General features: G+C 36.3%; 2 pseudogenes; one reads left to right on the top strand and one right to left on the bottom strand.

The window, feature by feature from the left end:
- Positions 1-2,341: 2,341 nt before the first annotated feature.
- LOC125423934 (photosystem II CP47 reaction center protein-like) lies at positions 2,342-3,556 on the bottom strand (annotated as a pseudogene).
- Positions 3,557-9,301: 5,745 nt separating this feature from the next.
- LOC125423713 (photosystem I P700 chlorophyll a apoprotein A2-like) lies at positions 9,302-11,469 on the top strand (annotated as a pseudogene).
- Positions 11,470-27,106: the final 15,637 nt, after the last annotated feature.

Below are 27,106 nucleotides of genomic sequence, written 5' to 3'. Positions count from 1 at the left end.
GTATGGCAACATGTGTGAATTAGTTGGCTATTGTGATAGTGATTGGGCAGGTAGCTTGGAAGACATGAAGAGTACCTTTGGATACTTGTTTATGTTTGATTCAGGTCCATTTTCATGGAGTTCACATAAGCAAGGAACCACGGCACAATCAATAGCAGAAGCTGAATACATCCTTGCAGTAGTAGCATCAAATCAAGCAATTTGGTTAAGGAAATTGCTTAATGATTTGGGTTTCAAGCAAACAAATGCAACCACCATTCATTGTGACAATACTTCAGCCATAGCCATCGCCAAAAATCCAGTACAACACAGAAGAACCAAGCATATCCCTTTGAAGTACCATAGCATCCGTGAAGCTGAAAGAAACAAAGAAATCAATTTGATGCCTTAGCTGACATTCTCACAAAACCATTGCTAAAAGAAAGACTCAAGTGCTTAGGAGTCTTCTACATATCATGCCTAACATTTCCAAGGAGAGTGTTAGAGAATCATGGCAACTTGTTAGCCATAAACAAGCCAAACCCTAGACCAAGCTAAATGCCTTGGCCGAGAAGTAACTTTCTTACTTTGCTTTGTACTTCGTTTTGGTAGTTGATTAAATCTTTTTGTGTTGTTTTCTAAACTTGTTAAGTTGGTGTACAAAGACACCAAAATGTGTTATTTAATATGGATTGGCTAAATTAGAGTATTAGGAAGCTTAGGAAAATGAAGCACCTTGATGACATGAGGCAGCAACACTTGTCAACAAACCATGAGGCATGTGGCAAATTTACTTTACACATATGTTTTGCTTCTCCATGAAGGACTTGTCTTGTGTTGATGTTTAGAACCAACAATGGTATGCTTTCACACCTATTGTGTATGCTAAAGTATGTATTACATCTAAAGGAATATTGTATTGAATTTTGGAGAAAATACCTTAGTTTCCATTTTGAAACCAAGAGAAACACAAACCGGCAAAACTGGAAAATTTTCCAGCAGCTTAACCAAAGCAAGCCTAGAACATCTAAACTCCAAATCAATTTGCCAAACATAAAACCTTGTTCTCTTTAGCTTAACCCTACCCTAATCCTTTCAAGTTTATAATGGCCATGGATAATCTCGAAACGAGACATATACCACAGCACTAAACAATTATAGATGACTTGACAATTAATTCTAATTCTAATTAATTAATCCGGTATATTTTCCACATTATTAATAGGAGTACATTTATATTTCTGGTTTATGAATATGAAATTTTCTGGGCATTTCTAATAATATCAAGTGTTATTCCTATTTGGGCATTTCTAATTGCTAGAGTTTTAGCCCCGATTAGCAAAGGACCAGAAAAACTTTTGAGTTATGAATTGAGAGTAGAACCAATGGGGGATGCTTGGTTACAATGTTGAATCTGCTATTATATGTTTGCTCTCATTTTTGTTGTTTTTGATGTTGAAACAGTTTTTCTTTATCCATGGGCAACGAGTTTTGATATATTGGGGGATCTGTATTTATAGAACCTTTAATTTTCATGCTTATCCTAATTGTTGGTTCAATTTATGCATGGCGAAAAGGAGCTTTGGAATGGTCTTAGCTCTTGAATATTCATCAGACAATAAATAAAAAAAAAAAAATTTGAAACAGTCATGAATTCCATTATTGAGTTTCCCTTCCTTGATCAAACAATCCAAAATTCAGTTATTTCAACTACATCAAGTGATATTTCAAATTGGTTAAGACTCTCCAGTGCCACTTCTCTATGGTACCAGTTGTTGCTTTATTGAATTTGCTTCATTAATAGGATCGCGATTAGACTTTGATCGTTATGGACTGGTGCCAAAATCTAGTCCTAGATAGGTAGACCTAATTTTAACAGTGGGTAGAGTAACAATGAAAATGGCCCCATCCTTAGTGAGATTATATGAACAAATGCTTGAACCGAAATATGTTATTGCTATGGGAGCATGTACAATAACAGGGGGGATGTTCAATACCGATTCTTATAATACTATTCAGGGGGTCGATAAGCTAATTTCTGTAGATGTCTATTTGCCTGGCTGTCCACCTAAACCAGAGGCTGTTATAGATGCTATAACAAAACTTTGGAAGAAAATATCTTGATAAATCTATGAAGATCGAATTAGATCTCAACAGGCGAATAAGTGTTTTACTACCAGACACAAGTTTCGTGTTGGATGCAGTAGTCATATGGGAAATTATAATCAACGATTACTCTATTAACCACCATCTACTTCAGAGATCCCCCCAAAACATTTGTCAAATACAAAAGTTCAAAAGTAAACCAACCTCTTGGACTGCTACCAAAAACATTGTCGAATTTCAAAGTAGCACGATCTAATTAAAAAATTTCACCCAATTGAGCACGTCTAGCATATTTTTTCACAGTAGCAGGATCACTATAACAGACTCCATTGAGTTTGCTGCCATAGAACTCAACAGTTACACCTACTTGTTCGACACTATATTTCGATTCTACCCTTCTAAAAGGAACATCGGCTCTAACAACTCTGTCTCCGTCTATCAAAACAGCCGGAAATGTTTTAAAAAAAGTAGGCATATGACGTACAAAAAGTTCATGACCCTCTTTATCTCTAAAAATAAGGTGTCCTAACCACCCAACAGCAATTCCATCCCCATTGTCCATTGAGGCTGCTTTGAATAATCTCCCCTTTGCTGGATTATTGCCGATGTAATCATAAAAAGCTAATTTTTCAGGAATTTTAGACCAAGCTTCGGATAAACTTTGATTTTTGGCTAGCCCAGCACCAACTTGTCGATATATTTCTTGTTCAAAGTATCCTTGATCCCATTGATAACAAGTGGGACCAAATAATTTAATCGGGGTAGTTGCCAAACCATACCACATAGTTCCTTTGTATAGACATTGGGGCGGATGGACGCTAAGATGGAATAAACCCACCAATATGCCCAAGGTCCTTGCTGCAATATGATGAGAGGCTATTCCTCCCAGAACAAAAAGATCAAAACCTTCCACACCCCATGCCAGATTTATAGATTGTACCCTTCCGGTTAGTCCATAAGGATTGGATACCCATATTCTCGGACCATACAATCCTGTTACATGAAATGCTCCAAAACCAAATCAAGCCAGCCCTGAAAGAAATAAATGAATTCCAAAGATTTTGGGGAAATCCAAAGATGGTTTTCCTGAATGATCATAACAAAATATTTCTAGATCCCAATACACCCAGTGCCAGATAGCTGCCAAAAAGCATAAGCCAGAAAACACAATATGTGCACCGGCCATGCCTTCGTAACTCCAAATACCTGGATTCATTATAATCCTTCCTATGATACTCCAACCGCCCTATGAATTGGTTATTCCTAAACGAGCCATGAAGGGTATAACAAACAACCTTTATCTCCACATTAGATCTAGAATAGGGTCAGAGGGGTCAAAAACCAATAATTCGTATAGAGCCATCGAATCGGCCCAACCAACAACCAGAGCTGTATGCATTATATGGACAGCAAGCAAACGATCGAGATCATTTAATATGACGGTATGAACATGATACCAGGGCAAACCCATGGAAATTTCTAACTTTATTGCACTCGAAAAAAACTATACTATAGACCTTCCCTTTTAAGTGGATTATCTCGGGGAAAGGATTAATATTGTTCTATTCTTTTAGTAATAATGTAACAATTTTTTTTGTAGGAACAAAAGGAAGTAGATCTATTCTACACCCGATAAGTACCAATACGCAATGGTAAGAGGTTGATACCTTTTATATAAGTGACTGCATTTATATATTTTTTTTTCATCATTGAAAGGACCTATTTGAAAGAATTTTCCTTTAGTATTTCTGTCTTCCTTCTTTATAAACTTATTAGATCTATAGATAAAATAGGATAAATAACAATATTATTAAGACAATAAATACATTGTTACGCTTTCACATCAAAGTGAGCTATAGTTATTAATTTTTATTTCATTTAATGCTTATTGATGTTCCAAAAGTTCCTTTTTGCACCTTGGATAGGAAGATGCTTCGTAGATTGATGCATAGTACGACTTGTCAGATATATTTGGTCATGTGGTAGTTCCCCGTTCTCTTACATGATCGAGTTATCCTCTCTTTCGCCTAAGAAAGGTTGATTGAATCATCAAAAATTTGGAGCGTGAAATACAATGAAGTGAAATTCAATCTATTTTTTATGGGGGTATACAAATTAATATTCTTAGTTATAATAATTTAAAATTTATGGTTCGCTTGGTTATACCAAAAAAATGAAATATAATATTAATAAACAGGTTCCGTTTAGGGGAAAAAAAAAACCAATTGGTAATATATCTATGATTACCACTTATATCATATTCTATTTATAAAGATTTTCCACTTATAATATATAATGATGATATATAATAACGATCTCAAATTGTTAATTAATAGAGTAATGTGAAGAATGCATTGAATATTTACTATTTGGCGGGAGACATGGAATGAAAAAAAAAAAAAAGAAGGAAGTCGTAGCAAAAGGATGTGGTATTGAGGCATTTGTCCTATATGTGCAAATCCAAATCGGGCGGATCTTTACTTGGAGTAGAGTCTAAACCTAAAAAAAGTTGAAGAAGACCGTTTAGGAACAAGAAATTACATCATGATTTGGATTGGATCCCGATGAAACAGTACATCAATGAGAAGTTAGTTCGATAAGTTTAGCAAATTTTTTTTATTTATAGGTTTTTAATTTATATATAAATTAAAACAAGCCAAAACTCATCTTTCTTGAAACATGAAAGAAAAATCCCCTCTTTGTTACAAGTTAAAAAGAGCATGCTATGAATATAAAAAAAGAAAGAAAGCTAGAATCTACACATTGATTCTTTTTTTTTTTTCGCAATTTATGTTGAACCGTATGCATCAAAAGGTGCATGTACTATTCCTAAAGGATACAATTTTATCCCAATCAATCGACTTTATAAAATATTACGTTATAATAAATTATAAAAATATATAATAAATTAATATTATTATAAATAAATTAATTACGTTATAATAAATTATAATTATTAAATAATTATTTATTATATAAATTTATTATAATTATAAATAATTATATAATTATAATAAATTACAATTATCAATTATAAAGTTATAAATCAATTTTATATTTTTTTATATATTTTCTAATTTTTTCTTTTTTATAATTTTACTTTTTTATTTTACCACTCTCAATCTTAGGAGAAAGACACTCAGAATAGAAAGAAAAAATTGAATTAAATCTACGCTTGTTGAAGGTGAAGTTTGTAAATAAAACAAGCCCTTCTGTCGTATATCCCCGATTAATGCAGCCTCAGATGCTTCAATTGTTGATTTTAGAGTATTGAGCGAAAGGTTACCCTATGGGTTAGGTCAAACCTACTCCACTAGTACCAATAGGGGGCATAGGGGAAGAGGCACTACCCCTGGGAATCAACAAAACGAAAACTTTGGTATAAATTATACCTTTTCTTTATCAGGATCGGGACTAACATGAATGGTTGGGACAATAAACATCCATCTCGTTCGTATTTTGGATACCCATATAACCATCGAAGACTATTGAAGTGACTAATTCCTGGAAACTAATAGGCGTTGAAGACAAAGAAATTGTTGGAGTCACCCTTTTTTATTTTATCTAGTACCAACATGCTTGATGTTAAGGAAAGGTTTTTTTACAAGAAGGTTGGCTACAGATTTCTAGTAAAAACATTAGCCCCATTCAGTTTATAATGAGACTATTTCATTTCAATCTTTGTGGATTCCATGTATTATTCTCATTAAGCACATAAAGGAGGAGCTATATGAGATGAAAATCTCATGTACGTTCTAAAACAGAGATTCTTTGAATCAAATGACGACTGTAATGGATATTAGCTCAATCCGAAGGAACTTATGTGGAAGCTTTACAGAATTATTATGAAGCTATGCGATTAGAAATCAATCCCTATGATTGAAGTTATATACTCTATAACATAGGCCTTATCCACACAAGGAACGGAGAACATATGAAAGCTTTGGAATATTGTTTTTGGGCACTAAAGCGGAACCCATTCTTACCATAAGATTTTAATAATATGGTCGTGATCTATCATTACGTGCGACTATCTGTTAATAAATACTAGAAAAAATAGGCTTTCTACATATGTATCGTCCAAAACAACGATTTTTATCAATTGTAGTAAAGAAATGCACTTCATAGAAGTGGAAATATGACTAAATTGGTATGCCTAGATACTTTATTGTATGGATAAAGGGTCTAATTGAAAAGGAAGCACTGTAAAGATCAATTCGTGAGATTCTAGTCGGTACAGTAACAACTGCTTACTTATGTCATGGTATGAGATAAAAGTTAGGAATCCACTTATGTAATAGAGTTGACCCCCTAAGGTATTGAGCAGCGGTGTAGCATCAGATCCCAACGATAGTAAGTCTTTTCCTTCTTATGAAGAAACAAAGATTCTATATAAATTTATATATGAAACCGAGATAGTTACCTTTCATAAAATTCTAATGATAGCGGAAATACTTATGCTTTATAAAGGTGGGAGAAAAGATAACACTGATTAAATCATTAAGCAAAATTAAAGTTTGAAACTCATAACCTCTTTTGGTTAACTCGAGAGAAAAAAATGGGATAGATCCATTAGAAATCTTATTCAATTATATATGATAGAATAAAAAGTGAGATACTAAATGAATTTGACTGCTGAGCCGTATGAGGTCAGAAACTCTCAAGTACGGTTCTAAGGGAAGGAATTTACCCGCCTATTCCAACCGGGGAAAATAGGCCATTCGACAAGTAGATTATGAAATTGCAGAGGCTTGGTTTGACCAAGCTACCAAGTATTGGAAACAGGATATAGTGCTTACTCATGGGAGTTATATTGAAGTGCAAAATTGGTTGAAGATCACAAGGCATTTCGAATGAGAACACTATTTTAGTCTAACTATTTTTATTATTTTATATTTTTTTATTTTTTATAATGAATTGTTTATGAATTGTTTGTTGTCTCTATTAGTCAAATAAAATGGATCATTTCTCTGGGAAGAACAAATCAAAAAATTTCATTATATCCCTTCTCCTTCTAATATTGTTCTATTTCGTCTGTGATTTCATAGGGATAAACGATATATAGATAAGTTAGAAAATATATTTCTTTTCTGCTGTTAATAATAATAACTAATAAAAGTAAAAGAGACCTTTGAATGACTAAATAGAAATACTAGTATGTCTCTTAGTAATGACTAATGATTGTTCACACGGTTTGGAATAGAGTAATAATAATATATTCTATGTAAGACCTAAAGTGTCTTCATTTAGGAACTTCTAATTAAGATATTGATACATTAGGTTACAAAAAAAAGAATTGGATCAATTCAAAGCCGCCCAAAAACATTTATAAGATTAAAAAGGTCCATTAAGCGCACCTCGGCTATGTCATAATAGATCCGAACACTTGCCCCGGATCGACTTATAGATCATAATTTCTCTAGTGAATAATTGAAGAAAATAGATAGATGGGAGATAGAAGATAAAAAACTAAGTCTAAACATCTTTCATAGGTTCATTAATTACTTAACTATTGGCAGGTCTCTTTGTATGTGTTGTCTGCAAAGAGGAGGACTCAATGATTATTCGTTCACCGGAACCACCTACATGTTGATGCTCAAGATTTCGATAGCCATATCAATGATTTGGAAGAGATTTCTCGAAAAGTATTTAGTGCCCATTTCGGCCAACTCTCCATCATTTTTCTTTGGCTGAGTGGTATGTATTTCAACGGTGCTTGTTTTTCCAATTATGAAGTATGGCTAAGCGATCCTACTCACATTGGGCCTAGTGCCTAGGTGGTTTAGCCAATAGTGGGTCAAGAAATATTGAATGGTGATGTAGGCGGTGGTTTCCGAGGAATACAAATAACCTCTGGTTTTTTTCAGCTTCAGAAAACATCTGGAATAACTAGTGAATTACAGCACTATTGTACTGCAATTGGTGCATTGGTTTTTACGGGCTTAATGCTTTTTTCTGGTTGGTTCCATTATCACAAAGCTGCTCCAAAATTGGCTTGGTTGCAAGATGTAGAATCTATGTTGAATCATCATTTGGCAGGGCTACTAGGACTTGGGTCTCTTTCTTGGGGAGGGCATTAAGTACATCTATCTTTATCGATTAATCAATTTCTAAATGCTGGAGTAGATCCTAAAGAGATTCCACTTCCTCATGAATTTGTCTTGAATTTGGATCTTTTGGCTCAGCTTTATCCTAATTTTGCTGAGGGAGCAACCCCTTTTTTCACCTTCAGTTGGTCAAAATATGCAAAATTTCTTACTTTCATGGAGGATTAGATCCAGTAACCGAGGGTCTATGGCTGACCGATATAGTACACCATCATTTAGCTATTGCAATTCTTTCCTAATAGCTGGTCACAGGTGTAGGACCAACTGGGGCATTGGTCATGGCATAAAAGATATTTTAGAGGCTCATAAAGGCCAATTTACTGCCAGAGTCATAAAGGTCTATATGAGATCCTAACAACGTCACGGCACACTCAGTTATCTATTAACCTAGCTATGTTGGGCTTTTTAACCATTGTTGTAGCTCACCATATGTATTTGATGCCCCCTATCCATACTAGCTACTGACTATGGTACGCAACTTTCATTGCTCACACATCACATGTGGATTATTGGATTTCTCATAGTTGGTGCTACTGTGCATGCAGCCATTTTTATGGTAAGAGACTATGATCCAACTACTCGATACAATGATCTATTAGATTGTGTCTTTAAACATCGCGATGCAATCATATCACATCTCAACTTGGTATGTATATTTTTAGGCTTTCACAGTTTTGGTTTGTGTATTCATAATGATACTATAAGCGCTTTAGGGCATCCCCAAGATACGTTTTCAGATATTGCCATACAATTACAACTCATCTTTGCTCAATGGATACAAAATACCCATGCTTTAGCACCTAGCGCAACGGCCCCTGGTTCAACAACAAGTGGCCTTTTTTTCCTAGGTGCTCACTTTGTGTGGGCTTTTAGTCTAATGTTTCTATTCAGCGGGTGTGGTTATTGGCAAGAACTTATTGAATCCATCGTTTGGGCTCATAATAAATTAAAAGTTACTCATGCTACTCAGCCTAGAGCCTTGAGCATTGTCCAAGGATGTGCTATAGGAGTAACCCATTACCTTCTGGGTGGAATTGCCACAACATAGGCATTCTTCTTAGCAAGAATTATTGCAATAGGATAATGGCTAGGAGGATTTGAAAGGCATTATGGTATTAAGATTTCCAAGGTTTAGCCAAGGCTTATCTCAGGACCCCACTACTCGTTGTATTTGGTTTGGTATTGCTACTACACATGACTTCGAAAGTCATGATGATATTATTGAGGAACGTCTTTATCAGAATATTTTTGCTTTCCATTTTGGGCAATTAGCAATAATTTTTCTGTGGAATTTCGAAAATCTGTTTCATGTAGCTTGGCAAGGAAACTTTGAGGCATGGGTACAGGACTCTTTACGGGTAAGACCTATTGCTCATGCAATTTGGGATCCTCATTTTGGTCAATCGGCTGTGGAAGCTTTTACTCGGGGGGGGGGGGGGGGGGCTTTTGGCCCAGTGAATATCACTTATTCTGTTGTTTATCAGTGGTGCTATACAATCGGTTATGTACTAATGGAGATCTTTATAATGGAGCTCTTTTTCTATTATTTCCTTCTGCCAAATCTTTAATAGCCGGTTGGTTACACCTACAACAACCGAAATGGAAACCGAGCATTTTTTTGGTTTAAAAATGCCGAATTGCCTCAATCATCATTTATTAGGACTATTCGAAGTAAGTTCCTTAGCTTGGACAGGACATTTAGGTCATGCTGCTATTCCAGGAGCCAGAGGGGAATATGTTCATTTGAATAATTTCTTAGATGTATTGCCGCACCCCTAAGGATTAGGCCCACTTTTTACAGGTCAGTGGAATATTTATGCTCAAAACCCCAATTCAAGTAGTCATTTATTTGGTTCCTCCCAAGGGCCCGGAACTACCATTCTAACCTTTCTCAGAGGATTCCATCCATAAACGAAGTTTATGGCTGACTGATATTGCTCATCATCATTTAGCTATTGCATTTATTTTTCTTATTGTTGGTCATATGTATAGAACTAATTTCAGGATTGGGCATAGTATAAAAAATCTTTTAAAAGCATATATTCCTCCGGGGGCAATTGGGGTGTTGACATAAGGGTCTTTATGACACAATAAATAATTCGATTCATTTTCAATTAGGCTTTGCTCTAGCCTTTTTAGGGGTTATTACTTCATTGGTCACTCAAGACATGTACTATTTGCTCGCTTATGCGTTCATAGCACAAGACTTTACTACTCAAGCTGCTTTATATACTCATCACCAATACTTCGCAGGATTCATCATGACAGGGGCTTTTGCTCATGGAGCTATATTTTTTATTAGAGATTACAATCCAAAACAAAATGAGGATAATGTATTGGCAAGAATGTTAGACCATAAAGAAGCCATTATATCCCATTTAAGTTGGGCCAGTCTCTTTCTGGGGATCCATACTTTAGGACTTTATGTTCATAATGATGTCATACTTGCTTTTGGAACTCCGAAGAAACAAATCTTGATCGAACCTGTATTTGCCCAATGGATATAATTGGCTCATGATAAAACTTCATATGGGTTCGATGTATTTTTGTCTTCAATGAATGGTCCCGCGTTCAATGTAGGTCGAAGCATATGGTTGCCTGGTTGGTTAAATGCTGTTAATGAGAATAGTAATTCACTATTCTTAACAATAGGACCCTAAGGCTTCTTGGTTCATCATGCTATTGCTTTAGGTTTACATACAACTACATTGATCTTAGTAAAAGGGGCTTTAGATGCATGTGGTTCCAAGTTAATGCCCGATAAAAAGGATTTTAGTTATAGTTTTCCTTGCGATGGTCTAGGACGAGGTGGTACTTATGATATTTCAGCTTGGGATGCATTTTATTTGGCAATTTTTTGGATGTTAAATACCATTGGATGGGTGACTTTTTATTAGAATTGGAAGCACATCACATTATGGCAGAGTAGCATTTCACAATTTAATGAGTCTTCAACTTATTTGGTGGGATGGTTGAAAGATTATTTATGGTTAAACTATTCACAAATTATCAATGGATGTTTTTATTTGGACATCTTGTTTGGTCTACCGGGTTTATGTTCTTAATTTCCTGGCATGGATATTGGCAGGTATTGATTGAAACTTTAGCATGGGCTCATGAATGAGCACCTTTGGCTAATTTGATTTGATGGAGAGATAAACCGGTGGCTCTTTCCATTGTGCAAGCAAGATTGGTTGGGTTAGCCCACTTTTCTGTAGGTTATGTATTCACTTATACGGCTTTCTTGATTGCCTCTACATCAGGAAAATTTGGTTAATTCTTTTTCTTATGTGTTGTATTATCCTCGATAATATCATTTCTTTTGGTGGAGAAGGGGGACTGCCTTCTTATATTTCTATGTCTAGTGATGCGAATCCGCCCGAACCCGTACAACCGACAACCTGCTGGGGTGCTGATCCGTTACGGATGAAGGTGGGACCAATCACTAGAGCACAAGCCAAGAAGTTCAAGGATAACCTTGCTGTGCTTATTCAAAGGATAAATCATAATCAAGAAGGAATGATCATGACCAAAGAACCAAGACCTGTTTTGCTGATACAAGCGCTGGAGACTGGTACGGACCCGGGTGACGGTTTTGGTACATTTTTAGAGTCCGGGAAGCATGAAATGGTTCCAATGTTTTATGGGTCCAATACATATGCCTAAGAGGTCATGGAATCAAGTTAAATCAGCCTTAAAAGCAATCAAAAAGGGCTTGTACGGACAGCATCAACAATTTGGCCGAATTTGCTGTATTGCTTGCTGGCTTTACTGTATTTTACTGTATTAGCCTTTTCTTATTTTTCCAAGCATGGGCAACGTGTGGGACTTCATATTAAGCTTATTTGGCATCCTAAAAAGCATCTAGAAGCTGATTTGGAGCTCAAAGAGGTCAAAGATTGATCAAAGTCAACTTGATCAAAAGGCTAGCATTTTTAGTTTCCTAATTTGTTTTTACTTTTTGTTTTAGAAAACTACCATTACTTTTTGGCTTTTATTTATTTATTTTCTGGAAAAATAACTTTAGGAAGGTTTTTATTTTTTTCTTTCCATTGTAAATTAATTAATTCCTAATTTAATATAAAGGAATTAATTAATCAAACTTAGATTAGGAAAGGAAGTATAGTTTCGGCCAACTAGGTTTCTTTATGTGTGGTGGCAGGTTTTCTTTATGTTCTAGGGTTTTTAAGTTGTCTTTTCAAAGAATATTTAAAGGCTTAGTTTTCAATAAGAATTAACTTTGATTTGATTGAGAAAATACTTGTGAGATTAATTATCTCTTTGTTCTTTAAGAGCACCTAAAACACCATTAGAGAATTGGTTGTTTTAGCTTGACTTATCAATAGGTTTTCCATCCCCTATTGTGGCGTCTACATTATACCAAGGTTTCTAACCACAGGTTGATTAGGGGTTGAGGTCAATTCCATTAGAACTTGTACTTAATTAAGATCCGGGCTAATATAATACGGGTTTAGGAGCAGGTCGTCCTAGATTCGTATCATTTGGTATCAGAGCTAAATTTTGTTCAGGTTTGATCTATCTTTACTTGCTTTATTTGTTTTTGTGTTATTCTGAAATTTTAGCATTAGGTTAAGGTTGCTTCTATCATCATACACATTCTGCATCTTAAAAAAAAAAAAAAAAATTCATTCCTAGTTGAGTTAAGTTTCCTAGTTTTATCGTATTTTTGTTTCCTAGTTTATTGGTTGTTTTTCATCATTGTTCTTGTTAATTTTAGTTTTTGTTGATTTTTCTTTGTTTTTTTTTAGTCTTAAATATTTGCATTCATCTATTTAAAAAAAAAAAAAAAGAGTTTGCGGCAACATTTAAAAAAAAAAAAAAAAACTGCACATTTGTGTTTATTTGGAGGTCACGGGTTTGGTGAATTTTTGGAGTTGGAATTGCAAATTTGTTGTTTATTCTTGCTACTGCAGTTGTGTCTGATATTCAGTGAGTGAAAAAAAGAAAAAAAAAGAAAAGAAGAAAGCCGAATATTAAAAAAAATATATATATCGGTTTGTTGAAAATTGGTGTTGAAGTTTGTTGCTGGAAATTTCTTGTAACTGCTGCTGTGTTGATTATTTATTCCATATTTGGAGTTTCTGGAGAGTTGTTTTTGCTGCTGGATATTTGAGTTTGAGTGCTAAATTATTTGGATTAAAATTAGTTAAAGGATTTGATACAAAACTTGAATTACAAAGAACAACAACCAACACTTTTCTATATTTTTGTTCTCCTTGATTCTTGTTCGTATTTGAACTTCTTTCTCTAGAATTTTATTCTTGAACTCATAATATATTACCATCTGGCCCAATTCTTCAAAATTCCAAAGTTTTCTCATTAATTTGCTTTATTTTGTCTTAAAAAAAAAACCGAAAATAGGTATTTTCATTCCGTTCGGTATTTGTTTATTTTTGCTTACTGTTTTGTGGATAAGTTTAATTAAAACATACTAGCGATCTAATTGCTGTTTTGTGGGTATTTTAATTAGAACTTTGAGATAATTCATTGAGTGGAAAAAGGCAAGAGTGTATGAGCTTAAGAGAGGGTAAAAGCCGAAACTAGTGTGCAAACACGAGTGTCGAGACCTTGTTTGAGTGAAACACGTGAGGGAGTGAATATTGTGAGGATTTATTTTATTTTTGCAGTATTTTACTAACATGGCAGATTCTAGAATAAGAAGAGGAGATCCACCCTTGAGGATCAATGAGGAAGAGTCCGTAGCATTCCATGGCGATGCCCGAGCTACCGGGAGTGGAGACCAAGTGGACATGAGAGCTGTTTTGGAGTCAATACAGTGGGTTAGTGCTCAAGTTGAGCATATGAATCAAAGAATGGGAAGGATAGAAGCCTCACAAGGAATGACGAACACAAGAAATAGGCAAGAATTCCATGAAGGACGAGGCCGAGGACGAGGAGGTCGCGAGAGACCGAGAGAGGAATTTGATGAGGAGCCATTCGGTGGAGACTTTGAGGAAGGTATGAACGAAAATTTTGCTGTCCAAGATAGAGCTGGCCATGGAAGATATAGGAGGGAAGATACAGATGATGATTTGGGAAATATCAAGGTTAACATCCCACCTTTTATGGGTAAAAGTGATCCCGAAGCTTATTTGGAGTGGGAAGAAAAAATGGAGATGATTTTTGACTGCCACAACTATTCGGAAGGTAAAAAGGTGAAGTTGGCAGCAATGGAGTTTGGACATTATGCACTCCAATGGTGGACCAACGAGCAAAATACCCGAAGGAGAGTTGATGATGATTTAATCTCGAATTCGCCCGAACCTGTACAACCGATAACCCGCTGGGGTGCCGATCCATTACGGATGAAAGTGGGACCAATCACTGGAGCACAAGCCAAGAATTTCAAGGATAGCCTTGCTGTGCTTATTCAAAGGATAAATCATAATCAAGAAGGAATGATCATGACCAAAGAACCAAGACCTGTTTTGCTGATACAAGCGCTGGAGACTGGTACAGACCCGGATGACGGTTTTGGTACATTTTTGGAGTCCGGGAAGCATGAAATGGTTCCAATGCTTTATGGGTCCAATACATATGCCTAAGAGGTCATGGAATCAAGTTAAAGCAGCTTCAAATGCAATCAAAAAGGGCTTGTACGGACAGCATCAACAATTTGGCCGAATTTGCTGTATTGCTTGCTGGCTTTACTGTATTTTACTGTATTAGCCTTTTCTTATTTTTCCAAGCGTGGGCAACGTGTGGGACTTCATATTAAGCTTATTTGGCATCCTACAAAGCATCTAGAAGCTGATTTGGAGCTCAGAGAGGTCAAAGATTGATCAAAGTCAACTTGATCAAAAGGCTAGCATTTTTAGTTTCCTAATTTGTTTTTACTTTTTGTTTTAGGAAACTACCATTACTTTTTGGCTTTTATTTATTTATTTTCTGGACAAATAACTTTAGGAAGGTTTTTATTTTATTCTTTCCATTGTAAATTAATTAATTCCTAATTTAATATAAAGGAATTAATTAATCAAACTTAGATTAGGAAAGGAAGTATAGTTTCGGCCAACTAGGTTTCTTTATGTGTGGTGGCCGGTTTTCTTTATGTTCTAGGGTTTTTAAGTTGTCTTTTCAAAGACTATTTAAAGGCTTAGTTTTCAATAAGAATTAACTTTGATTTGATTGAGAAAATACTTGTGAGATTAATTATCTCTTTGTTCTTTGAGAGCACCTAAAACACCATTAGAGAATTGGTTGTTTTAGCTTGACTTATCAATAGGTTTTCCATCCCCTATTGTGGTGTCTACATTATACCAAGATTTCTAACCACAGGTTGGTTAGGGGTTGAGGTCAATTCCATTAGAACTTGAACTTAATTAAGATCCGGGCTAATATAATACGGGTTTAGGAGCAAGTCGTCCTAGGTTCGTATCATCTAGGATCCGACTTGTATCATTAAAACTAAACTAATAGGAATTGAACCATTATGGCAAGAAAAAGTTTGATTCAGAGGGAGAATAAGAGGTAAAAATTGGAACAAAAATATCATTTGATTCATCGATCCTAAAAAAAAGAAACAAGCAAAGTTACGTCATTGAGTGAAAAATGGGAAATTCATGGAAAATTACAATCCTCACCCCGTAATAATGCACCTACATGCCTTCATCGACGTTGTTTTTCTACTAGAAGACCGAGAGCTAACTATCGAGACTTCGGTCTATTCTGACACATACTTCGGTCTATTCTGACACATACTTTGTGTATTTGTTAACTAGTAATTAATTAGTGTTTTTCTTTGGGAACGGTAGAAGAAGAAGGGGGGATAGAACCAATATACTATTGTGATCAACTTTACTTTATCCTTTATTCTATTAACTTAAATACATAAAGTTATTATTCCAGGTAGATAGAGGGAATCGAACCCGCATCTTCTCTTTGGCAAAGAGAAATTTTACCATTCGACTATATCTGCATCTTTTTTTTCGTCCCTGATACAAAATGTATAGATTATATTTGAGCAAAGCTAGGTCAAATACTCTCTTTCATTTTTATATTTTATGTTATTTATAATATATATAATTATATATATAATATAATTTTATATAATTTTAAAATTTATTATATTATGATATATTGTGAATAAAAGAATAAATAACCGTTTTTTCGTTTATATATCTTATTATATATTTATATATTATATTTTATTTCAATATAATATTTGTTTACATAGTTTATATATAATTTATAATACATATTTATTTCGTATTCATGTAAACAAAATTTACAAAACAAATACACAAATATAATAAGTTTGAACCCTCTTTCTAATTTTTAAAATTTTTTTCTTTATTTGTATTTTATTTTTGGGGCTTATATGGAATTTTAATGTGTCTCACAACCTAAAAGAATTCAGGGAGGGGTCAGTTGTAGATCTATAGCGAATAGGTTCAAGAGATAAGAGAATTAAGAATACTTACCAAAAAGACTAATTCAATCCACAATGATGTACCGGAATATACAACATTTTTGTTACCCGCCCAACCATAAGAAGAAGCAAATACAACGGGTACACTAATCAATAAGATTGATGAAGTAGCAATTAATGCAAAAATAGCCAATTGGAAAGCAATAGTCATGTTTCTAATCCTCCAATCTACTAACAAAAGAATTATACCATTTGATCTCCTTATCAACCAAAAAATTGTAAAAAAACAAAATGCATCATAGAAGTATTTTACCATGACTCCATCATTGATTCTATATGACTTATTACCGACTTTAGCCACTTTTTTTTATTAAGGCATAGAATCGAGGGTGGCTTTTTTACTTTACAAAGGGGCATGCTGGATCATGCATCTATATATATACAGACAGATAGGCCTATAGATTCATACCCAATATCTTTCTATTAAGTGGAAAAAAAATAAAATAGAAATTAGCTTTCAGAGAGATGGCTGAGTGGTTCATAGCTCCGGTTTTGAAAACTGGTATAGTTCGAAACAAAGAACTATCGAGGGTTCGAATCCCTCTCTCTCCTTTCTTGGTTGGTGAATAGATTTATTGCTTTTCTTTATTTTATTGGTTTTGCCCTTTCAGTATCATAAAGGGAAATGGCTTGGCTAAGTAAGATAGCCGACCTAAGAAAAAAAAGAAGAAGATATAAATGGGTTGAAAAGAAGGGGAAAATGATTAATTGTTAAATCTGACTTGACCCACCTAACCTAATATGTATGGTGGAATCAAATTGATTCCTCCTTTAAGCATCAGGCTTCCCATCTCAATTAAGATGGGTCATGAAAAGAGCAGGTTCAAAATCACGATCAATTCCTTTTTCAAATCCTACGGTAGCTGCACGAGCCCTTCCCACATGCCATAAATGACCTACGAATAGGAAAAATCCTAGAACAAAATGAAAGGTAGCTAACCAACTTCTAGGAGCGACATAATTGACTACATTGATCTCGGTCACTATGCCCCCACGGAATTTATAGAACCTAAAAGAGCATGAGTCATATATTCCATAGAATGCTGTTCTTGCCAAGGCTAGATGTCTTTTTTCAACCTACTCAAGTCCAAACCGTTGGGGCCCCTTAGAGGTTCTAACCAGTGAGCACGTAGATCCCAAAAATGCATAGTTTCTCCTCCAAAAATAACTTCCCCAGTCGGGGAGCATATTAGATATTTACCTAAACCGGTAGGTCCTTAAGCGGATCCCACGTTAGCCATAAGACGTTGGTCTCTAACTAGAAAAGTAAATGCTTGAGCTTGAGAAGCTTCCAATCTAGTAGGACCGTAAAATTCACTAGGATAAGTGGTATTATTGAACCAGACAAAGCAACAAGCAATAAAACCACAAATAGATAAAGCATCTAAACTATAAGACAAGTAAGCCTTTGCAGACCATAGAAGTGCATGGTGAGCCCATGCAAAGGGTTTGGTTAAGATATGTCATATTCCACCAAGTATACAAATGGAACCTAACCATACATGCCCTCCAATTATATCTTCCAAATCATCCACACTAACAATCCACCCCTTTCCCCCAAAAGGGGATTTTAGTAAATAACCAAATACAATACTTGGGCTAAGTGTCAAGTTGGTAATTTTTCTTACATCCCCCCCACCTCCCCGGCCCAGGAGCCTAGGTATCATATACACCCCCAAAATAAAGAGCCTTGAACATTAGAAGAAAAGCACCTATACCTAACAAGATTAAGTGAATCCCCAAAATTGTAGTCATTTTATTTCTATCTTTCCATATGTAACCGAAGAATGGAAAAGATTCTTCAAGAGTTTCAGGTCCCCGAAGTGCATGATAAATACCGCCAAAGCCCAATACTGCAGAGGAAATTAAGTGAATTACTCCAGACACAAAGTATGAAAAGGTGTCTAGAACTTCCCCCCTAGGACCTACCCCCCAACCTAGAGTAGCTAGGTGGGGAAGTAAAATTAATCCTTGTTTGTACATTGGCTTCTCTGGTACGAAATGAGCCACTTCAAATATGTTCATTGCTCTGGCCTAGAATAAGATTAATCTGGCATGAGCTACGTGAGCCCTCAGTAGTTTACTGGATAAGTTGATAAGTCGGGCATTTCCAGCCCATGAAGCGAAACCGGTGGTTTCTTGGTCACGATCAACTAAAGCTAAAGTTCCATTAAAGAGCGTTTCCGTAGGGTAGAACCTCCTCAGGGAATATAAGGTTTTCATGAGGCTAATCTTGAGCCACCATCCAAGCATGAATACCTTCGTTTAAGAGAATACTTTTGGTGTAGAAAGTATCAAATTTTGAATCTCCCGCTGTACGGATTTCCTAAAAAATGAAGTGATAGGCAAGTAGATTTAGGGCTAGACCGACTACTCCAAGAGCACTCATCCGTAAACCAGTTACTGGTACAAATAACATAAAGAAATGTAACCAACGTTTATTGGAAAAAGCAACAAAGATTTGGGACCAAAAGCGGTTAGCGGTGACCATTAAATAAGTTTCTTCAGCTTGAGTTGGGTTAAAAGCCCAGAATGTGTTTGCACCATCACCATCTTCAAATAAAGTATTTTCTACGGTAGCACCATGAATAGCGCATAGTAGAGCAGTGCCCAATACCCCAGGAACTCCCATCATATGAAATGGGTTCAATGTCCAATTATGACACCCTTGGAAAAAAAGGATGAATTGAAATATAGCCGCTACACCAAAACTTGGCACAAAGAACCAACCAGATTGACCTAGCGGATAAATCAGGAATACAGAAACAAAAGACGCAATTGGATCGAAGAATGCGATTGCATTATAAGGTCGTAATTAAACAGATCAAGCAAGTGGAACTTGACGTAACATGAAATCTATTATTCAGAAAGCACCGTGAAGAGCAACAAAAGTCCACAGACCGCCTAATTGACACCAACGAGTAAAATCTCCTTGTGCTTTAGGGCCCATAGTAACAACAAAAAGTGTGCTAAACTATCAGCAGGAGTAGAAACTACGGCGGTTAAGAAGTTGCAGCCTTCCAAATAGGAACTTGCTAATCCATGGGTGATACGAACCTAGGACGACCTGCTCCTAAACCCGTATTATATTAGCCCGGATCTCAATTAAGTTCAAGTTCTAATGGAATGGACCTCAACCCCTAACCAACCTATGGTTAGAAACCTTGGCATAATGTAGACGCCACAATAGGGGATGGAAAACCTATTGATAAGTTAAGCTAAAACAACCAATTCTCTATTGGTGTTTTAGGTGTTCTCAAAGAACAAAGAGATAATTAATCTCACAAGTATTTTCTTTATCAAATCAAAGTTATATTCTTCTTGAAAAATAAGCCTTTAAATAGGCTATAAAGCCATGAAATAAAACCCTAGAACATAAAGAAAACCGGCCACCACACATAAAGAAACCTAGTTGGCCGAAACTATACTTCCTTTCCTAATCTAAGTTTGATTAATTAATTCCTTTATATTAAATTAGGAATTAATTAATTTACAATGGAAAGAATAAAATAAAAACCTTCCTAAAGTTATTTGTCCAGAAAATAAATAAATAAAAGCCAAAAAGTAGTAGTAGTTTCCTAAAACAAAAAGTAAAAACAAATTAGGAAACTAAAAATGCTAGCCTTTTGATCAAGTTGACTTTGATCAATCTTTGATCTCTTTGAGCTCCAAATCAGCTTCTAGATGCTTTGTAGGATGCCAAATAAGCTGAATATGAAGTCCCACACGTTGCACTGCTTGGAAAAATAAGAAAAGGCTAATACAGTAAAATACAGTAAAGCCAGCAAGCAATACAGCAAATTCGGCCAAATTGTTGATGCTGTCCGTACAAGCCCTTTTTGATTGCATTTGAGGCTGCTTTAACTTGATTCCATGACCTCTTAGGAATATGTATTGAACCCATAAATCATTGGAACCATTTCATGCTGCCCGTTGTCCATATTTGCACCAAAACTGCTACCCGGGTCCGTATCGGCTTCCACCACTTGGATGCTTAGAATAGGCTTTGTATCTTCTGTTAGGGTGAGAAGGTTATGACCAAGAGCAAGCTAGCTTGAAGTGTTAGCAACAAGCAAGCTTTTGGTGATGCTCTTGGGAATGGTTGTGTGTGAGTTGTGTTTTTAGGTTTTGGTTATGGTGTTTTCTGGTTTTTAGGGTTCCTAAAGTCTTCTAAGGTGTTGAAGAAGAGATGAGAAGAAGAGGAACACGTTGGCTTTTGAAAATAAGGCTTAGATGTGTAGCCATTTCATTCATTTTACAATATAAGCTTGAAATTACAACTAGTTCACACATGCCAAGCATGTGAGCTTACAAAATGAGTAAAGTATTTGAAATTTAAAAAGTAAAATGGTCAACACCTAACTTTTCATATACAAAAGAGTCAAAAACCAGCTGCAACATGTCTATTTCAAATATAGTAAAAAGTGGCACATGGTTTGAACTAAGTTCCTATTGTTTAACTAGTTTGGGTAAACAACCAAACTAGCTTCACCTACTTAGTTCCCCTTTGTATCTGCTTATGAAACTTGGTTTGAAGCATCCTTGGTCATCAATAAATATTGTTCCAAGAGCTAGGAAAGTTCTGGAACCGGATCATGGGCCAAACAGCTCCAAAACTGGCCCATACTCTGCTTACTGGGCCCATCAGATACAGCAATCTGTTTGGAATAGAAAATGGACTTTCCCATGTCATTTTGACCTGCAATTTAAACCATAGTCTTCTATATATGTCTGTAGACATGCCTCAAAATTTCAGCCCAAAACCCCATTTGCAACCTGAGATATAAGATAAATAGTGGAACTATGTTGCTGGAAATTATAAATCCAGCACCATAGGCACTTCAAGCATAACATTCCTACTCTTTTGTGCATAATTTTGCCTATAATTTTGCATACATAACTTAGGCACAAAACATTATCAAAATATACCTTGAATCAATTAAAAACATATAAAAAATATAAACTCATAAAAGGAAAGGATTTGATACCAAGGTGTGCATGCTAGCCGGTGACATGCACCATCAAGTGGCAAAATTGCCACACTTCAACACTCCTCCTTGGCAATTTTGTATGAGACATTGAGAAGTCCTCTCAATATGTCAAATCTCTTCTTTCCCAATGGCTTGGTGAAGATATCCGCCAAGTTCTCCTCGGAAGTCACATACTCCAACTTCACTTCACCACTTGCTTCAAATTCCCTTAAGGAATGATACTTGACCGGTATGTGCTTGGTCCTCCCATGTTGGACTGGATTTTGTGCAATTGCTATTGCTGAAGTATTGTCACACAATATCACCGTGGCTTCCTCTTGCTTCAAGCTCAAGTCCTCCAATAATTTCCTAAGCCAAACACCTTGATTAGCACAACTTGAGCAAGCAATATACTCGGCTTCCGCGGTGCTTTATGCAACGGTTTGTTGCTTCTTGGAATTCCATGAGAAAGGACCATTTCCAAGAGTGTAAATGTAGCCCGATGTGCTCTTGCTATCATCCAAAGAACCAGCCCAATCACTATCACTATAACCAAGCAAAGCTTCATTTATGCCATCCTTGTACCATATACCAAAATCACTAGTACCTTTCAAATACCTTAGGATTCTTTTTGCACAACTAAGATGATTTTGTGATGGACTATGCATAAATCTTGACAAAACAGCCACACTAAACATGATATCCGGTCCAGTAGAGCATACATATAAAAGGCTACCAATTAAACTTCTATAGATGGAAGGATTTACCTTTGAAGAATCATCATCCTTCACCAACTTGGTGCCTTCATTCATAGGTGTGGCAACGCTATTACAATCCTCCATGTCAAACTTCTTGAGCAACTTCTTCACATAGCTTTCTTGAGATATGAAGATGCCCTTGGATGATTGGACAACTTCAATTCCAAGAAAGTATTTCATCTCTCCAAGGCTAGACATCTCAAAGTTCAATTCTAGCTCACCTTTGAAGTTGCTCACTTCTTTCTCATTACCACCGGTCACTAGGAGGTCATCAAATAAAGAGACACCAACACCATGCAACCATGAGTCCTAATATACAATGTAGGCTCATTAGGACTCCTCCTAAATCCATGCTTTGTCAAAAAACCATCTATCTTGGCATACCATGCCCTAGGAGCTTGTTTAAGGCCATACAAGGCCTTGTGTAGCTTGTATACCTTCTCTTCACTTCCTTTCTTCACAAATCCTTCGGGTTGCACAACATAGACCTCCTCCTTCAATATTCCATTCAAGAAGGCTGACTTCACATCAAGGTGATATACTTTCCAAGACTTTTGTGCCGAAATTGCAAGAAGAAGTCTTATAGTTTCCATCCTTGCAACCGGTGCAAAAGTCTCTCCATAATCCACACCGGCTTGTTGTGCATATCCTTTGACAACAAGCCTTGCCTTGTGCTTATTTATGGACCCATCCGGATTGTACTTGGTCCTAAAGATCCACTTCACCCCAATAGCATTCTTTCCCTTCGGTTTTGTTACCAAGATCCAAGTGTCATTCTTGTTTATCACATCGATTTCATCTTGCATGGCTTGTCTCCACTCTTTTCTTGCCATAGCCTCATGGACATTGATTGGATCACTCAATGCCACATTACACCTTTCATAAATCTCATTAAGAGGTCTTGTGCCTCTCACACCATCACCAATCTCCAAATCAGCCCCTATGGAGATTTCTAGCTCATTCTCATCATATTCATCATCATGGGCAGCACCTTAATCATTTCCTTGTTCCTCATCATTATCATGAGCTTCAAGCCGATTGTCTTCATCCATACTAGCCAACTCCTCCTTACTACAAACCCATTTAGCTTCCTCATCAACTTTCACATCTCTACTTATCACCGGTTTCTTGGTTTCCAAGTTATACACTCTATATCCCTTGGTCACATCACTATAGCCAACCAAAACACCAACTTGTGACCTTTCATCAAGCTTTCCTCTCTTCTTTTGTGGTACTAGGATGTAACAAATGCTTCCAAATACCCTTAGATGATCAAGAGAAGACTTATATCCAAACCAAAGCTCAAATGGGGTTTTACTCCTCAAAGACTTGGAGTAAAGCCTATTTTGGATGTAGATGGATGTATTAACTCCTTCGGCCCAAAACTTCTTTGGCAAGCCACTTTCAAACAACAAACATCTAGCCATCTCCATGATGGTACGGTTTTTCCTTTCACATACACCATTTTGTTGTGGTGTATATGGTGTAGTGAATTGATGAACTATACCATGATCCTTACAAAGTTGTTTGAAAGCCTCACTTGTGTATTCCCCACCATTGTCCGTCCTTAACACCTTTATAGTGCAACCGGATTGATTTTGCACTAACTTCATAAATTCTACAAACTTCTCCAAAGCTTGTGATTTTCTTTCAAGGAAATACACCCAACACATTCTTGAGTAATCATCAATGAAAGTTATGAAATACTTGCTGCCATTTAAGGATGGAACACTCATAGGACCACAAATATCCGAATGTATAAGTCCTAGCTTCTCCTTTGATCTCCAAGAACAAGATTGAAATGCTAGCCTAGTATGCTTTCCTTTTTGACACACTTCACACACATGTTCTTGCTTCTCCACCAATGGCATGTCTCTAACAAGTTCATGTGTGCCTACCAATGACTTAAAGTTAGCATGGCCTAGTCTTTTATGCCAAAGTTGAGAGGTGTTCTCAACTTTGGTGTTCAATGCAACCGATGCACCATTTTCATCCATATTCAACCTAAAATTCTTGTTCTTCATTCCAACACACATTAATTCATTTCCATGTGGATCAACTATAGTGCATGTCATGTTTGAGAAGTGTAATGCATATTTGTTCTCAAGCATTTGACCTACACTAAGTAAGTTCTCACATAAAGAAGGTACATAGAGAACATCATGGATAGTTTTGATACCTTTGGTGGTGTGTATCACCACATCTCCTTTGCCTTTCACTTCCATCAAGGCTCCATTTCCAATTTTGACTTTGTTGTGGCTGCTCCTATCCAAGTTTTTGAACCACTCATGCTTGTGAGACATATGGTGTGTTGCTCCACTATCAATGATCCATCCTTCATCATTCTTGATGCTACTAAAACAAGTAGCAACAAACAACTCTTCGGATTCACTATCACTTGCATTATCTTTAGCAACATTTGCTTGTTGCTTATCTTTCTTGTTTGCCTTGCATACTCTCTCCACATGACCCTTTTGTTGGCATTTATGGCAAAATGCATCCGGCCTCCACCAACACCTTCTTGGATGATGACCTTTCTTCTTGCAATGGTGACAAGGTTCATAGGACTTCCTATCGGGTTTGCTAGTTTCACCTTTCTCCTTTATGACCTTAAGCTTGTTCTTCTTTTGATTTTGTGTCTTTTGATGTTGTTTAGACACAAATGCAGCCTCCATTGATTCTTCATGTCTAATCCTCCTCCTTTGCTCTGTAGCTTGCAAGGCATTCACCAACTCGGTCAAGGAAATTTCATTTAGGTTCCTTGACTCCTCCAATGAAGATATCTTAGCTTTAAACCTCTCGGGCAAGAAGACTAACACCTTCTCCACAATCCTTTGGTCACTTAATCTTTCACCTAGCACCCTAATTTGATTCACCACATTAAGAAGCCTTGTGGTGAACTCCTTAACCGTTTCTTTGTCTTTCATCTTGATAGTCTCAAACTCCCTCCTTAGGTTAAGGATTTGCATTTGCCTTGTCCTTGCACTCCCTTGGAACTCATCTTGAAGTTTGTCCCAAGCTTCTTTGGCACTCTCACATGCCATTATCCTTGAGAAAATGGTATCACTAATACAAGAATGAATGGCGGTGAGAGCCTTGAAACCTTTAGCCAATTCCTCCTCATGGTGCTTGATTTGGTTGACCGTTGCCCCTTGTCTCAAAGGCTCGGGTTCTTGGGGATTTATGGTGACCTCCCAAAGACCATAAGCCTTCAAGTAGGCTTGCATCTTGATACTCCAAATGTTGTAGTTCTCCCCATTGAAGATAGGAGGAGAAGGAGTTGAAAAACTTGAAGAAGCCATGTGAATGTTGATTTCTAGTATGAAGGAATATGAAAATATATTTGTGCTTTCAAGTATCTCTTCACTCTCAAGGAACGAACCAGCCCAAAAACCTCACAAATATCACAAAAAATATGCCTTGCTCTGATACCACTTTGTTGGGGTGAGAAGGTTATGACCAAGAGCAAGCTAGCTTGAAGTGTTAGCAACAAGCAAGCTTTTGGTGATGCTCTTGGGAATGGTTGTGTGTGAGTTGTGTTTTTAGGTTTTGGTTATGGTGTTTTCTGGTTTTTAGGGTTCCTAAAGTCTTCTAAGGTGTTGAAGAAGAGATGAGAAGAAGAGGAACACGTTGGCTTTTGAAAATAAGGCTTAGATGTGTAGCCATTTCATTCATTTTACAATATAAGCTTGAAATTACAACTAGTTCACACATGCCAAGCATGTGAGCTTACAAAATGAGTAAAGTATTTGAAATTTAAAAAGTAAAATGGTCAACACCTAACTTTTCATACACAAAAGAGTCAAAAACCAGCTGCAACATGTCTATTCCAAATATAGTAAAAAGTGGCACATGGTTTGAACTAAGTTCCTATTGTTTAACTAGTTTGGGTAAACAACCAAACTAGCTTCACCTACTTAGTTCCCCTTTGTATCTGCTTATGAAACTTGGTTTGAAGCATCCTTGGTCATCAATAAATATTTTTCCAAGAGCTAGGAAAGTTCTGGAACCGGATCATGGGCCAAACAGCTCCAAAACTGGCCCATACTCTGCATACTGGGCCCATCAGATACAGCAATCTGTTTGGAATAGAAAATGGACTTTCCCATGTCATTTTGACCTGCAATTTAAACCATAGTCTTCTATATATGTCTGTAGACATCCCTCAAAATTTCAGCCCAAAACTCCATTTGCAACCTGAGATATAAGATAAATAGTGGAACTATGTTGCTGGAAATTATGAATCCAGCACCATAGGCACTTCAAGCATAACATTCCTACTCTTTTGTGCATAATTTTGCCTATAATTTTGCATACATAACTTAGGCACAAAACATTATCAAAATATACCTTGAATCAATTAAAAACATACAAAAAATATAAACTCATAAAAGGAAAGGATTTGATACCAAGGTGTGCATGCTAGCCGGTGACATGCACCATCAAGTGGCAAAATTGCCACACTTCAACATCTTCAAGTATGGACAAGCTCTGATACGAACCTAGGATGACCTGCTCCTAAACCTGTATTATATTAGCCCGGATCGAATTATGTTCAAGTTCTAATGGTCACCTTGACCCCTAACCAACCTGTGATTAGAAACCTGGGTATATAATGAAGACGCCACAATAGGTGATGGAAATCCTATTGATAAGTTAAAACTAAAACACTCATTCACTAATGGTGTTTTAGGTGTTCAAAAGAACAAAGAGAATTCAATCCACAAATAATTT

This window comes from Ziziphus jujuba, chromosome 7 (assembly GCF_031755915.1).
Source record: "Ziziphus jujuba cultivar Dongzao chromosome 7, ASM3175591v1".
Taxonomy (NCBI): Eukaryota; Viridiplantae; Streptophyta; class Magnoliopsida; order Rosales; family Rhamnaceae; genus Ziziphus; species Ziziphus jujuba.
Note: the sequence above shows the minus strand (reverse complement) of the source record. Positions and strands in the feature narration are given on the sequence as shown.